General features: G+C 38.4%; 1 protein-coding gene across 13 annotated transcripts in view; it reads right to left on the minus strand.

Annotated features, from left to right (window-relative positions):
* Positions 1–15930, minus strand: part of DLG2 (discs large MAGUK scaffold protein 2) — a 1704777-nt gene that overhangs the window by 1013839 nt on the left and 675008 nt on the right. The window lies entirely within an intron of this gene.

A 15930-nucleotide genomic window follows, 5' to 3' on the forward strand; every position in this document is an offset into this window, starting at 1 on the left:
CTCTTATCCAATTACTCAGGTTAGTTCTGCTAAGTTTCTGGGTTCAGACAAAAACATGGTGGGCTTGTGCTGGCTATGGTTACAGCCTCTAGAGTAGGTTTCAATAGGAAAGGAGAAGGCATGATAAAGTCTCCTCTAGAATTGTGTCCAGATTCCTGATATGCACCCTGAGAGGTAGCATAGGAAGTGGTTAGGAGCATGGACTCAGGAGCAAGGTTGCCTGCCTGGGTTGGAATCCTGGTCCTGCCATTTACCAATTGTGTGACCTTCAGCACTCTGCTTAACCCCTCTGTGCCTCAATTTCTTTAACTGTAAACAGAGCAATAATGTTTGCCCAATAGGATTGTGTAAGTATAAAATGAATTAATGTATGTTTAAAAAATGGAACTTGTGACTTGTACATATTAGGCTCTCAGTAACTGATATTATTGTTAATGCTGAATACTTTATGTTCTTATTTGCAATTTATGAAACTACTTAGAAAATACAAATATATTTCTAAATTCTGACACCATTCTCACTTGGCAAGTAAGTAATCAACATTATGAAACAGAAACACTAGGCTATCAAGATATTTTACACAGTGAGAAAAGCTAATGTATCTCTTGAAAGGGAGAAAGTAACATAACGGAGATACAGACATGGGTAATATGAAAATATGAATAATATAAGATAATCACAAATATTAAAAATACAGTAATGATAAAATATAAATTCAAGTCTTACTTTTGGACAAATAGTCTTTAAAGTCAAAACTGAAGGAAGAAGTATGAGGGGATAGAGTATAGACTGATGCTTAACAAGTAGATTTTATTGTACAAAATTGACTTTTGTGTCCCTACACAAAAAAATAACTCTGGTAGAAAGAGCACTGAACTAGGAGTCAAATGACTTGAGTTGTTATTCTGGATATATTATTTCAGAGTTGAGCAATTTGTGGAAGGCTAATGTTCTTTACCCTAGAGAAAGCAAACAGAAGTAACAGGGACTCTGAGTTAGAGAGCTTTCACTGTGGGCCCCGCTCTGCTACACACCTGCTGTATGACAGGATGTAAGCAATATTAACCATCTCGAATAGGAGTGCCAGATGAAGACAGCAATGCCTATTCTGCAGGAAGTGTTTTGCAGAGGGCCCAACAGAGAGTACTCTCACTAAATATTTGTACCCTTGTCTCCAGGCCCCATTTTCCTCACCTGTAAGTCCTTTCCATTATATTTCTACAATGCCAGGATCCTGAGTCCAACGTTCTAGGCTGACTTTACTAAAGAAGCTGCTAAATGGATTCATCTGGCATTTTCTACTCCACAGTGCATTTGTTTCTTCTTTAAGCAGCTGAGTTTTAAAGATAGGTTTTGGCAAATGTTCTCAGCATCCCAAATGTATCCTTGAATAATCAAATAGAAAGTAGACCAGCTTCCCAGATACCATTTCTGTAAAGAGAATTGCTGTGATCCAAATGCCTCCTTCACTGCATGACCTTTCTGATAAGACTACATTGAAATGGTTTAAATACTCATTACAGGTTTACTTGGCTGTGCAATTGATTCTTTCAAGCTGAATCTACTGAATGTCTGGATGGCACGGAGATCAGCATTCTGGGAAGAAACACTGAAACTTCCAAAACATTCCCTAGTGCTATCAGGTGTGTCCTTTCCAAGCAATAGCTTATTAGGTCTGACGCTGTGAGTCAAACTACACCACTGTTTACTAATAATTGTTTTCTCCCTTTTCCCCCCTCCATTTCTACATCTAAGTGTCAAATATTTTTGGCAGTATTTTGGCATCCAATTGTTAATATCTTTCACTTTCATGCAACAAGTCACAAAGTACTGCAAAAAACAAATGGTGGTCATCTATGCAAAAATACTTGAGTATTTACAATGTCCTAAGCACTGTTGTAGGTGTGACAGAAAAATAAACAAACAAAATAGACAAAATTCTCTGACCTTACAAGTATACATTCAAGTGGGGGGGGAGATGTCAATGAACAAATGAATAAATACATTATACAGTATATCTCATCTTGATAAATGGGATGGAGAAAAATAACACGAGGGAGGGGGGACAGGAAGTCTAGTGGCCAGGGAAGGACTCACAGAGGTGATATCTGAGGTACTGTCTAAGCAAGATGAAGGACAAACACGTGGGAGGGGGTGGGGGTACGTTTCAGATCTGGGAGATGAGGTCCTGAGGTGGAATGTTGTTTGGCATGTTTGAGAAATGGCAAGAAATCTGCAACAAGGGGAGAGTGGCTGGGGATGAGGATAGAAGGATCTTAGCTGCCCAGATCCTGAGGAAAACACTCGTCAGTCTTGGGAACTATATGTGCCAAGGCAGGAGAATGGCAAGTACTAGTTATTTTCTCCAAAAATCAGGCTGCCCATATTTTGTTAGCATTAACTGATTCCCTAAGGTTAATGCACTACCAGCGATTTTGATATTTTACTCATCATATCTACCTATTTACTAATTCATTCTTAGAATTTTTCACTTATTTTGACAAACTATTAGTTAGCATCTATGGTGTAATGTGCTACAGATGTAGGGATGAACAATGGGCTCTCAAATATTACGTCAAAGATTCACCAAAGTTTCTTCATTTATCATATTTAAATTGAGAAAGTGCTTTCATTATATGTGGTTTTGATGCATAAGTAAACCATGAGGAAAGGAGTGAGTTCAGTGTTGTATCCTATGCTGCTTCTGCTCTGGGCTGGGGGCGATCAAAGAGTCAGGTGCTTATGATGAGATGCCAGTGTGTCTACCAGAAGCTCCAGAATTTTACGTTATGGCTGTTTCACAACAGGCTCACTCACAATCTCCAATTCTGCCTCTGTTGACTCTGGCAGCATCACAATTCAGACATCAATGCAAACCATTAAACATGTGTTGTGCACTTTACATACATTGTCACTAACCACAATACCAGTTGTTACTGCCTTCATTTTACAGATGAGAAAACAGTTTCCAAGAGTTTTGAAGTCATACCAAACACAGTAGAGCCAGGATTTGAAACCAAGTCTGCCAAATCCAAAGCCCCTGTCCTCTCCATCACATAACTCCCACCCTACTGTTACAGGAGCATGATCACTGGGTTTGCAGTGAGTCTGGGGCTCACTGTCCAAAGCTCCATTTGTTTTGAGATTTTTATCTTATCTTAAAAGTTCCTATGAACTTAGTATTCTTCTTAGTGACAGACCTGATTTTTTAAAATTATTACTTTCATGTTTTGAATTAATTACCATAAGAAAAAGATTACAAATTTATATCTTCCTCACAGCAAGTCTTTAGTAACAGTGACTTGCCATGATTATCTTAGGTTTTATGCTCCTGGCGGGAAGCCACACAGCCCTATAGTGTATGCTCTGGTAGGTTAAGAAGCCAAATGCTACATCAGGCAACCCTATCACCCTCTTTCCACACTTCAGGGTGGGACCTGCAACAATGCCATTCTTGACCTCTTAAGGCTTTACAACTCCATAAATGCCCTACAGCTAGAGAAGCAAGATGACACATCTGGAGAGGTGACAGGTCTAGTTGCACAGAATTCTGCCTGGGGGACATGTTGTCATATAAACACTGCTGAAGATTCTTGTCTTTGCCAAACAGAATGACTCGTCTTGGCTATTGCCCATGTACATGAGTCCTCAGCAGAGAACAACAACAAAAAAAGGTAAAATAAAAGGTGGCTTGTATAGAAAGTTCTGAAATAAATACAAATTATTTTGCAGGCATACTGAGGTTGATTTTACCACTTTGTCAATGACTGGTGTAGGCTTCTCCCCCTGGTTTAATCTTGGCTTCTGAAAATTCATCTGAGACAATCACTACTCTGAGAAGAGTCTCTAAGTGATTATAGGAACTGAGTGAGGGAAATACAGCTGGCTTCAAACAGATTTGTGAAATTAGATGTTTTGTTTTGTTTTTATCCTCCTGTACTTGTATCTTTCTCCTCCCCTGATGGAAGATAGGCTTCAAAGGCAGAGCCTTAGATCCGTATCAAGTTCTGTGACTTTGGAGAAGCTTGCTAATCATGCAAAATCTCATTTTTTTACATTCATTTTTTATTGAGGTACAGTTGATTTATAATGCTTTATTAGTTTAAGGTATATAACATAGTGATTCAAAAATTTTTATAGATTTTATTCTATTTAAAGTTACTATATTGTTGTACACCAGAAATTGACATAGTAACAGACTATATTTCAATTAATTAATTAATTAAGTTACTCTAACATATTGGCTATATTTCCTATGCTGTACAATATATCCTTGTAGCTTATTTACTTTATACATAGTAGTTTATACGTCTTAATCCCAGACCCCTGTCTTGCCCCTCCCCCAACCCCTCTTCCCACTAGTTTGTTGTCTAGATCTCTGAGTCTGTTTCTATTTTGTTATATTCGTTTGTTTTTTAAGATTCTACATATAAGTGAAAACATACAATATTTGCCTTTCTCTGTCTAACTTATTTCACTAAGTATAATTCCCTCCAAGTCCATTCATGTTGTTGCAAATGGCAAAATTTTGTTCATTTTTATGGCTGAGTAGTAGTCCATTACATGTACGTATGGGTGTGTGGGTCTATATCTATATACATCTTATATTATGTGATATATATATACACATATATATCACATCTTCTCTACCCATTCATCTGTCAATGGACACTTGGGTTGCTTTCATATCTTGGCTATTGTAAATAATTCTGCTATAAACATTGGAGTGTGTGTAGCTTTTTGATTAAGTATTTTCAGTTTTGGTTTTTTTTTTCAGATAAATACCCAGGAGTAATACTGCTGGGTCATATAGTAGTTCTATTTTTAGTTTTTTGAGAACCTCCATTTTGTTTTCCATAGTGGCTGCACCAACAGTGTATGGAGGATTCCTTTTTCTCCACATCTTCTCCAACATTTGTTATTTGTGGTCTTTTTTTATGATCACATCCAGAACCTCATTTGAATGCTCCCCGTCTTTCAGTAAATATTAATTGTACACCAATTGTATTCTGGACTTGATTTCAAGTGTTAATGATAACATGGTGAAGAAAAATGGTGAAGAAATCAAAGACCTTACTTTAAGCAGATCATTGCAGTATAAGGAATACAGTGTGGAAACTGCTTTGATAGGACTAAATGAAGTATACTATGTTAACTCAAATGGGGCGCTTTGCCAAATTACAGCCTTCAAAGAGATAGAAAAAGCTTCTCTGAGAGAGTCCCAAGTCAGCCAAAACCTAAACAATGATTTGGAAAGGGCCAGATGATGTATCTATGTGCTGAGAAGATAGGGTAGACAGGAAAGAGAGGAAGAGAAAGAGGGAGAGAGAGAGAGTCACACCTGGTAGACAAAAAAATAAATAAATAAAAAGTCAACAAATCTGAGGTTGTTTTAACTATGCCGTGGGCTCAATATAAGTTTAAATCTCATATACACTCATTTCTATCCATCTGTTCATTCACTGTGCCAGGAACTATTCTAGGTGTTAGAGTTATAAACATGAATAAGTCATAAGTAAGTGAAAATCGATGGACAGGACTTCCAGAAAATCTCCTTTAAATGGAGACAGCCACCTGAGACACCACTTTTACCATCCCTCTAATTCTTCCCTGCCAAATGGAATGCAAAACGGGTAGCTGACATCTCAGCAGCTATCTTGAGCCATGACATGACTTTGGAGAAGGAAAGTACAGGCCAGGGTAGTGGACCAGGGAGAAGGAAAGGGTCCAGTAGTCATGGAGCTGCCTCCCCTGAACTTCCTCTACATGACAGAGATAAATACTGTTCAATTAATGTTATTGAGGTGTTATACTATATTCAGCTGAACCTATCCTGACTAAGTTAGAGAGAGAGCATGGCGTGTTTTAAGAAAGTATAGATTTTGGAGCCAGACCTAGATTTGAATCCTGATTCTGCCAAATACAACCTGTGTTTCCTCCCATCAAAATGGAACCTACATTACAGGGTGGGAAAGGGGATTATAAATAAGTGCCTAGCGTATTGTAAGTGTTCAACAAATTGTGGCATTATTATCTGGATTAGATGGACATTTTAAAAAAATCTTAAAACTACAAATGAAAGTTACCTAAAATTCCTTAAGAACTACCCAAATCCCTAGATTCTAAAAAAAAAAAAAAAAAGAAAGAAAGAAAGAAAGAAAAAAGAAACATTAAAACAGTAAACACTGTGACAGTTAGGAACAGGAAATCTTCTGGCAAAGAACTGAAAGAAAATTTGAACTAAGATTAGAAAAATTACTGAATTAGGTAAATTTCAAAATAAATGGATCTTCTTAACCAATATAGTTGTCTGTAAGATATTAGAAGAGATGACTTACGGAGACCTCTTCACCCATTATTCTGCACCTATCAATTTATGTTAAAAGTCATACTACCTGGAATTTATTCACCACAACCAGAGCACCATCAGCCTGTGGGCAGCAAAAAATACAAATATTGGTTTGCTCTGTTCTGAGGAACATGGGTAACAGCTTTCATTGACTTTCGGAGTTAATTAGCTTTGGCCTTAGGCCCAGACCCTGAATCATCAGTTTTTTTACTTCAGTTGCTTGCCAATGGGCAGCAGAGTCCACAAAAGGTGGAGGATAATGACTGTAAGATACACATGCTCTATGGTTAACTCTTGGGCAAACTTTTTAAGAACTGAGAGTTAAAAACAGCCTTGTGCACAATAATGACAGTGACACTGTGACAAATGCTCCTCTAAATTTTGCCATCTTTCTGAATTCTCTTTCATGAAGACTAGATTATTTATTCATGATGGTTCTGTATTCAACAGCAAACCCTATCAGGGAAATATGTGTGACCCCAGGTCATTTTCTGATTGTTAACAGAAAGACTATTAACACAGTTCACTTGGTTCAAAAGCTTAAATTACATTAAGTCTTCAAGAGAAGACTATTTCCCTCAAGGACAACTTGTGATACCACACGGATAGACGAAATAAAATTTATTCAATAAATATTTATTGAGTCTTACTAAGTAACAGGCACCGTGGTAGTTCATCCTGCCTTTTAAATCGGTGTTCCTCTCTCTTGCTAACTGCCGACTCATACATTTCTTCAACCTTCCAGTAAAACTGCATTTTCTGATTATACTACAGGTCCAGATATCCTTGGACAATATTTTACATAAGGCACAAGTGGGCCCTGAGCATCATTGCTTCTGTTGACCACAGTGATCTGCCCTATCCCATTGGACAGGACTAGAGAGAGCTTTCAAAAATATCACTTGCAACTCCTCATTGACCTCCTCTCAGCCTTTGACTTTAAGGATGGAAACCAGCCCTGAGTTAAACTTCACAACTGTAATATGTGATTCTGTGTTCACATGTATGTGTATACTATATGTATATGTGTGTGTGTGTGTGTGTGTGTGTGTGTGTGTGTGTGTGTGTACATGCATATGTGCCTTCGCTTTCCTTACAAGGGCGCATCCCTAATCACTAAGTTCTTGACTTCAGACCCCACCTCACCTACCTCCTGAGCCAAGCCTGAATAAGGCTGTCCGTATAACAATGGCTTTTGCCCACCGGCTAATCAGAATAAGTTGTACTGTCATCAAATTTGTATTCTGCAAAACTCCTGGATTTATGGAGGCTGGGCAAGGGAGAATCTTCCTTTGACCTCCACTGCATAAGCCCAGTATCTAACACCTAGCCTTCTGCCTCCCTTTCTTCATTTGCGCAAAGCTACAATTGGAGACCAGAAATAAGCCTGACCTGCTAGGTAGAAACTTTGTGACCCAATCCAACGTTGTAGCTCCCTCTGTCCAGGGGTTTGATTTTGTTGCCTAGATTTCCAATACCTGCCTGAGTTCTTGTTCTTAGCAGATGGATGAACTGATAACCTGAATTTCAATATTAGTGCCACTTAGAGTCTTTGGCCAACCGCTACCTCCTAGATTAGACCTGCTCAGGTAACAATGTCAAATTCATTGTGTTCCTTTGGACACTGCCAGTTGGGAGGGTAACTGTTCTCCTTGGGAACGAGCCATACAGCTGGCTTAGACCCTGCCACACTTGTCTCTCTCCCCTCGTTATGAGGGGAAAGCTGTAGCATGCTCGTTGGCTAAGTCTCTCTCAATTAAGACACACACATATGTGGCACTATATTTATGTTTGCATACCTGAAGAGCTGTAAATTTGAGTATATGTATACATAAATACATAGACACATTGATACATATACAGAAGCTCTCAGAAGAATCACAGTATTAAAGCAACTGCTTCAGAAAACACCACCAGGATTCCATGGCCTTACTGAAACCAGTCATGAAAATAAGCCTCTTGGGGTAAAAACCTAAAAGAAATTAGAAAAGAGAAGATATAAACATGATAATGGTCCTAAGGAGAAGGTTTTATCTCCCAGGGAGGCAGTCAATATTACGTTTAGGGAATAATGTCAGAAGCTCTGGGGAGGCTCCCCAAGCCAACAATCTTTCCTAGGGGCTCTAAGATGCCTTTGAATAAGTCCTAACATTCCACAAGTGGAATTTAGGCTCAAAACCCAAATGCCCCAAGGAAACCTAGACTGCTTGTTACAGCCTATAAATCCTGGTGGCTCCTGGGCTATGTTTTCTTTGCTCTAATTTACAAAAAACAAACAAGCCAAAAAATAAATAAATAAAAAACAAAAAAACAACTTGAATGCATTTTCTGGTTCCCATGGTACCAGCTGCCTGACAAAGGTTCACTTTGGGTATTTCTAGAAACCGCCTAATTCCTAACTGAATTTACTAGGTAACTGACATTTAAAGTGACAATATTTTGCACCTTCTTCATAGTCAAACAGTCCTAGCTCTTTGTTCCACCTCTTACTCCTTTTCACAGAGGAGGATTGAGTTACTTGGTTTTGGGTGATGGCCATCAGTCCAAGTTTCCCGACTGAATGGAGTTAATTGCCTGAAGTCTTGTGCATGGGCAGTTTGGCCTCTTTATCCTCCCTTCTGCACCCAAATCAGTAAGAGGTGGATTCTTGGGTATCTGTGTCTCCTCTGAAGACTCTGTCCCTTGAGCATGTTGTTCCACTATCCACTTACAATGATAGAGACACAGCAGCTTCATATCAATCTCACCTAAGAGCGATATCCTCCAATTTGTCTCCTGTCAGTAACAAAGATGCTATGATAGCATAGCATCTATCTGCTGATTTGTTTCTCAATTGATACTGAAACCAGAGAGGGAAGATGAGAGCTATTTACTGAGCCAAATAAATGATATAAAAGCCTTTTCAGTGAGAATAATTTGATAATGGGTTGGCTCTTTGAATCCATGAAATCAGGGGCCACCCTCGATGTGGAGAATACTTCAAATAGAAAATCTGGAAACCTGAAGAAAAACATTAACTTCATTAACCAGCTCTTTCTCTTTTCCCTTTACTTTAAGAGAACTTATGTTTCCTGGGAATTTTTAAAAATAAAATTTCTTAAGAAATGCCTGTAAAGGCAGGAAAACTGAAGTCCAGAAGGATTGGATGACTTTCCAAAGACCACACAGCACAACTACAAGTGTAACTTAAGGTTCTGTATCACTGTCCAGGACCCTTTTATTAATACCTATTACAGCAAAGGAAACCATCAATAAAATGAAGAGGTAACCTACCAAATGGGAGAAGGTATTTGTGAAATGATACCTCTAATAAGGGGTTAATATCCAAAATAAAGACTTCACACAGATCAATAGCAAAAAAAAGAATTTGATTTAAACAATGAGCTGAGGATCTGAATAGATATTTCTTCCAAAGAAGACATACAGTTGTCCAACAGGCACAGGAGATGTTTAGCATCATGTTTAATCATCAGGGTAATGCAAACAAAAAATACAATGAGTTATCACTTCACACCTGTTAGAATGGCTATCATAAAGAAGACAAGAAATAATAAGTATTGGTGAAGATGTGAAGAAAAGGGAACCCTGATGCACTGTTGGTGGAAATGTAAACTGGTGCAGCCACTATAGAAAACAGTATGAAGGTTCCTCAAAAAGTTAAAAATAAAACTACCACATAATCCAGCAATTCCACTTTTGGGTACTTATCTGAAAAAAACCCAAAACACTAATCTGAAAAAATATATGCACCTCAGTGTTCATTGTAGCATTATTTACAACAGCCAAGATAAGGAAGCAACCTTGGTGTCCATCTACAGATGAATGGATAAAGATGATGTGGTGTATATGCAATGAATATTAGCCATAAAGCGAATGAACATCTTCCCATTTGAAACAACATGGATGGACCCAGAGTGTATTACGCTAAGTGAGTAAATCAGACAAAGACAAATACTCTATGTTTTCACTTACACGTAGAATCTAAAACACAAAACAAATATAACAAAACAGAAACAGACCCAGAAACAGAGAACAAACAAGTGGTTGCCAGAGGGGAGGCATCTGGAGGAGTAGGTGAAATAGGTGAAGGCATTTAAAAGGTACAAACTGCTAGTTGTAAAATAAATAAGCCACAGGGATGTAAAGTACAGCACAAGGAATATAGTTAATAATACTGTAATTACTTTGATGTGCAATCCATAAAAACACTGAATTACTATGTTGCACACCTGAAACTAATATCATATTGTAAGTCAGCTCTACTTCAAAAAATAAATTTTAAAAATTTGATCTGCTACTAAAGGGAAATTAAAAACAATATCAATAACAACAACAGTTTAAGTACTTAGTAAACACAGAGCACTTTATGCCAGACACTCTTCTAAGTGCTTGATATATTAAGTAATTCATGAAACATTTTGTGTGACCAATGATATACCTGATTCTGTGCTATATGCTGCAAATACAGGTATGAATAACAGAAGTGGCCCGTGTCCTTACTTATATAGGAGTGACAGGCATAAACATAATGTACTTATTAGCAAATTATTATCTAATTATACTGTAATACTTGCTCAAGGAAGCACAGAATATTATGGCAGAATATGATAAAAGGCCTGAGACCTGAAAGGAAGGAGCAAATTAGAATGTGGAGAGGGCAGAGAAGGACATTCCAGGGAGATGGAACAGCAAATGGGAAAAGCCTGCTGAAGGAAGGGGCTTTGCCGAAGCATGGATGGGGGTGGGGACAGGAGATAAATATGAAGCGGTGGGAAGGGAACAGATCATGAAGGACTATGGAAGACATAAAAGGAATTATGGATTTTATCCCAAGAGTACCTGAAATCCATTGAAGGGTTTTAAGCAAGAAAGCTGTGTATTTTGAAAGAAAAATATGCCAATAATTTGGTAATAACAGGAAGAAAACTTTAGATGCATGGCTAAATCTCAAAGGGTGGAATCCTAATGATTTGGGTTAAGGCAGTCATTTAAAGTAGGCTGTAGAAATGTGGGGAAATGAGTCTGCTGCAGTTTCTTTTTGGATTGTAGTCAATCAGCTGGCGCATTCCCAAAATTAGTGCATTTCAGGGCATTCTAGTAGTTTCACTTATACCTGTTTATGAAGGAAGTTTAAAACTTCACAGTGTAGAACTCTCCTGCTAATTACAATAGATTTGGGGAGCCATTAAATAAATTGGTGGGCTCCTCTTAAGCCAGTGAAGGCATTATTATAGGCAAGAACAGTAAAGAGAAAGTAATAGTTCTCTAGTGATCAGACTAGAAGAAAAAAATCTCTTATTACCGAGAAATTAGAACTGCACACAAATCATTCCTTGTGATAACATTCCTACGTAGAATCATTATAACCTGACACAGATCTTTTGAATTTCTACCAAACATCATTTCTGACCATCAAAACAGTCTGCTAACTCAGAGCACATATACAAATTGCATACAGAACATTATTAATCTAATATTCATACAAAGCAAAACTCTTCACAAACTGAAGAAGGAATTCCAAATTTGCCAAATGTTATTAAGTTGCAAGGCAATTAACAGATTGCAAAAGTTCTCTTGTAACAAATTGTCTCCCTGAGGATTCATTAAAGACTCCCCAGAAAATCAGGCTCTCTTATCCAACCACTTTTTCCTCCCTCCACATCCAGATGGTGGGTGTCACCCCAGGACTCCATCCCTGCTTTTCCATTCCTTTCTCCCAGACTCTGGACAATGTAATCTGTTCCCAAGGGATTGTGAATCGTATGTAAACTCATGACACACACATCTTTTCTGTTTAGCTCTGATTTTTCTCCTTGGGTGTTGTCTTGCTCACGAATAAGAGCAATGGCAGTCACCACCTGTTTTCAGTCTACTCTACCCATGATGACAATGTGGCATGCCAGGGAGGAGGCATGCATCTTATCCAGCCATTCAAGAAGCAGAATGTGGAGGTGATTAGGATGTGGAGTTTAGAGTCAAACAGATCTAAATTTGAATCTCAATCCTGCTACCTACTGATGGTGTGACTTTGACAAATTCTTCACTTGTAGGAGCCCCATTTTCTACGTGTGTACTTGGTGATAAGCCCAATCTCTCATGACTATTACAAGGTTTAACTGATATCATGCACTTGAGATAATGTCTGGTGCATACTAATCCCTGAAAAATCTGTAACCTCTATTATCAATATCACTGCCACTCAACAGCTAGCCAGCTTCTCATTTGTAAATATATTTTTACCCTGATCTGATGTGTGTATGGCAGGAGGGGTTGGTGTAGTGGACTAGAAATAAACAGAAATGGGCTCTAGCTCCTTCTCCTATCCTGATTGCTACGTGACTTAGGTTAAGTTATTTAAATTTTTAGATCTCCTATTTTTTATTTGTAATATGAAAATAATAATACCTATTGTGTAAGTGTTGAGAGTTAAACAAAATAACATGGCTACGTGAAGTATGTATCTATAGGTAAGAAAGTTCCTATTTGAGTCACCTGTTCAAGATAAAGAATACACATTTTCACAGAATGATGTTACAAAAGGCCCTTAAGTTTACAAGCTGGCCCACAGCAACATAGTCACTTCAAGCAGAGCTTTAAACATCATTCCTTTGCAATGGAAAAAATATTCCAAAGCAACAGCAATGACTCCAACAAGAGTAGTTAAGTAAAATAGAATAAAAAGGGCAATACAGTTAAATAAGGAATACTGTTTTTTATCAAGTGCTGATGCTGGAGGTAAGAAAATGTACTGAGACATGTTTGCAGAGGCTAAGGGAGATGTGGAAGTTCTGACGTCAATATGGAGATCTTCATGGATTGCGAAGACTGGTGACTAATTCCAGCTGGCTTTTCTCCAAGGAAGTTTGGGTCATTTTTTTACTCTTTCTCAATGTTTTAGGTTCCAAAATAGACTAGAGAGATAGTCAGACAGGTTTTCCTGTGGTTGTAGACAAAAATAAAAGAAATCAAGAAAAAAAAAATAGGAGGGCAAGAAAGAATATGCATGTTCCAGTGGAAGTGAGTTACTTCAGGAAGAATCCTCTAAACTGTGATAAGTGACAGGCAAAAGATTTGAGAATAAGGGAAAAAGAAAAAGAAAGTTACTTATAATAGTGTATTGAACATTTTTTGAAAGCTTGCTCTATGGCAGGGCCTGTTCTAATGATTTCACATGTATGAAACTTACTGACTCTTCACTCTTAGCCAAAGAGGGAGTGTGACTGGGGTCCTTATTTTATAGATGAGGAAACTGAGACCCAGTTATAAAGACAGAGGTTGGAAAACCAGGATCTGAACCCAGACATTCTGGACCCAGAGCCCGTGCTTTTGTGACAAGGCATAAATACTGAGTTTGGGGATATTTTTTCCTGTGAAATATTTGACATCAGAGAGTATATACAGGTAAATATGCCAGTCATAGTTCACAGAGCGTACAAATGACCGTCTTATCGAGCCAACAGGTGGTCTTGTGCGTGGGCAACATCATGAGGTGAAGGCACAGCGTAAGCTGTCCAAGAGAGAAATCTCAGAGCCATTTCCATCTTTTCACTTCTTTTCTCTTCATGTTATGAACATCTTTCACTCTGCCCCCTGGTCTTTCTGTTCCAACATATAGTCATAGCCTCTGTTCAAGCCATGGTCAACTTCCTTCCTCCTCCTCCTCCTCCTCCTCACCAGACTTCCTCCAGGCAGAACACTGCAAACATTTTCAAAGCTGTTTCCATCAACCCCATCTAATTCTTTGACCCTGTAACAATTCTGCTTTACGTTGAAAAATTCTAAACATCTAAGGGACGATGGCAATATGCCTTAATACGCTAAATATTAGTATAAAGACAGTGATAATCTCTTTTAAGACCAATCATTGTCCTTTGGACCAACTCACACCCTACCTCCTCACCTCTTCAGAATTCCAAGGTGAATCTACCTATTCCTAAAGTGCTGGTCCTCGCAGAAGGGACACCCTTTTATTATTCAAACTGAGCTTGGAATTCAGGAAACTATTTCACTTGAGTGGTACAGAGGTTGGCATTTCTTCAGTTAAAAATTTTCCTAAATATTTATCTAATCTGATGTGGTGAAATAAACATTGGCTTTGGATCCAGACATACTCAGATTCAAACTTCTGCTCCTCCACTTCTTACCTGCGTGACTTTGGGCAGTTAAACTCTCCATAAAGTAGCTGCTAATACCGCAGCCTGTATTGCTGGTGTAAGAATGAAAGGGAATGATGGTTAATGCCATGCTTGTATGTAATGCTCCCTTTTCAGGTCAATTATATTTTAGTGGCTGTAAACATGATCCATAGTCTGTGAATTTTTAAATGATGAAACTCAAATTGAGCATACAGAGAAAAGGAGTTACTGGTCATTCTGTCAGGTTTAAAATGCTTCCAATTGGTGCCTTGGATCATTATAACTACATACCACTTATTAATTTATTCAACAAACATTTATCAAGTATCTGTTATGTAGCAGGCTCTAGCCAGGACACTGGGACACGGTAGCCAACAAGCCATAAATATCTATTAGAACCACACTGCACCTCAGATTATATGGCTACACTGGAGTGAATTTGTTTCAATTTAATTTACTTTACATCATTGCCAGAACCTCAATTTTCTTTAAATATAAAAACCAATTTGAGAAATGTATTCACTAATCATACTGGAGATTAGTGAGTGACAATTGAGGATGACTTCAAGTTGTGTCCTCCCCGACAAGCCTTGCTTCCCCTGATAGGAGGGAATAGAAGATAGCAGAGAGAATGTGCCTGTCTCTGCTCAGTGCTTTACTTCATTTCATTTGCATTCCTTAGAAACTCTATGAAGTAGAAAATTCACAGATGGACAACCTGAAGTTCAGAAAGGTTAGGTAACTTGAAGAAGGCCACAAAGCTACCAAGCCAGATCTCTCTAGCTGCTTGCGTACTGTTGGCTTGTGATTTAAAAATGTAGGATACACAATGGTACACGCTAGGGAGTAGGGAGTACTGGTTTAAGCGTTTGAACATGCAGTTTTATGCTCACAATGAGTGGTTCCAGGGTCTCTTAATAGCAGAATAAAACTTCAGAATACGGAAAAGAGGAGATGCTGGTTTTTCCAACTATCACTTTTAAATGCTTTCAATTAATGCCTTGGATCTCTGCAGGTGGGAGTCTACACATGAGACAATCTACCTGCAGTCAGTAATCTCTTCACTTTACTATCCTGGGCTCCTGGCTAGTCAGGGCAATTAAAGGCATGCCCCTGCTGGGACTCAGAGTCAGTGAGTCTTGCTGCTCACTTACAGAGAAAAGCAGAGACCTGTTTGAAAAATACTACCATGTAGAAAGCTCTCCTCTTTCCCCTGCTGACCATTAGGCTTAGCATTGTGACTAAGCATTTATGGAATATTACTATTATAAAACGAGCCTACTAAGGGACAATTTCTATGACAGGTGAAGGGGGCTGGGAAAGAGAAGACAATTACCAGAGAGAAGCTGGGCCACTGAGTGGAACTGGTAATTCATTACATTATGTCATGTCGATTACTTCTGCTCAGCAAATGAACTCAAATCAATTGGCAAGCCCAAAAGAAAG

This window comes from Camelus ferus, chromosome 10 (genome assembly GCF_009834535.1).
Source record: "Camelus ferus isolate YT-003-E chromosome 10, BCGSAC_Cfer_1.0, whole genome shotgun sequence".
NCBI lineage: Eukaryota > Metazoa > Chordata > Mammalia > Artiodactyla > Camelidae > Camelus > Camelus ferus.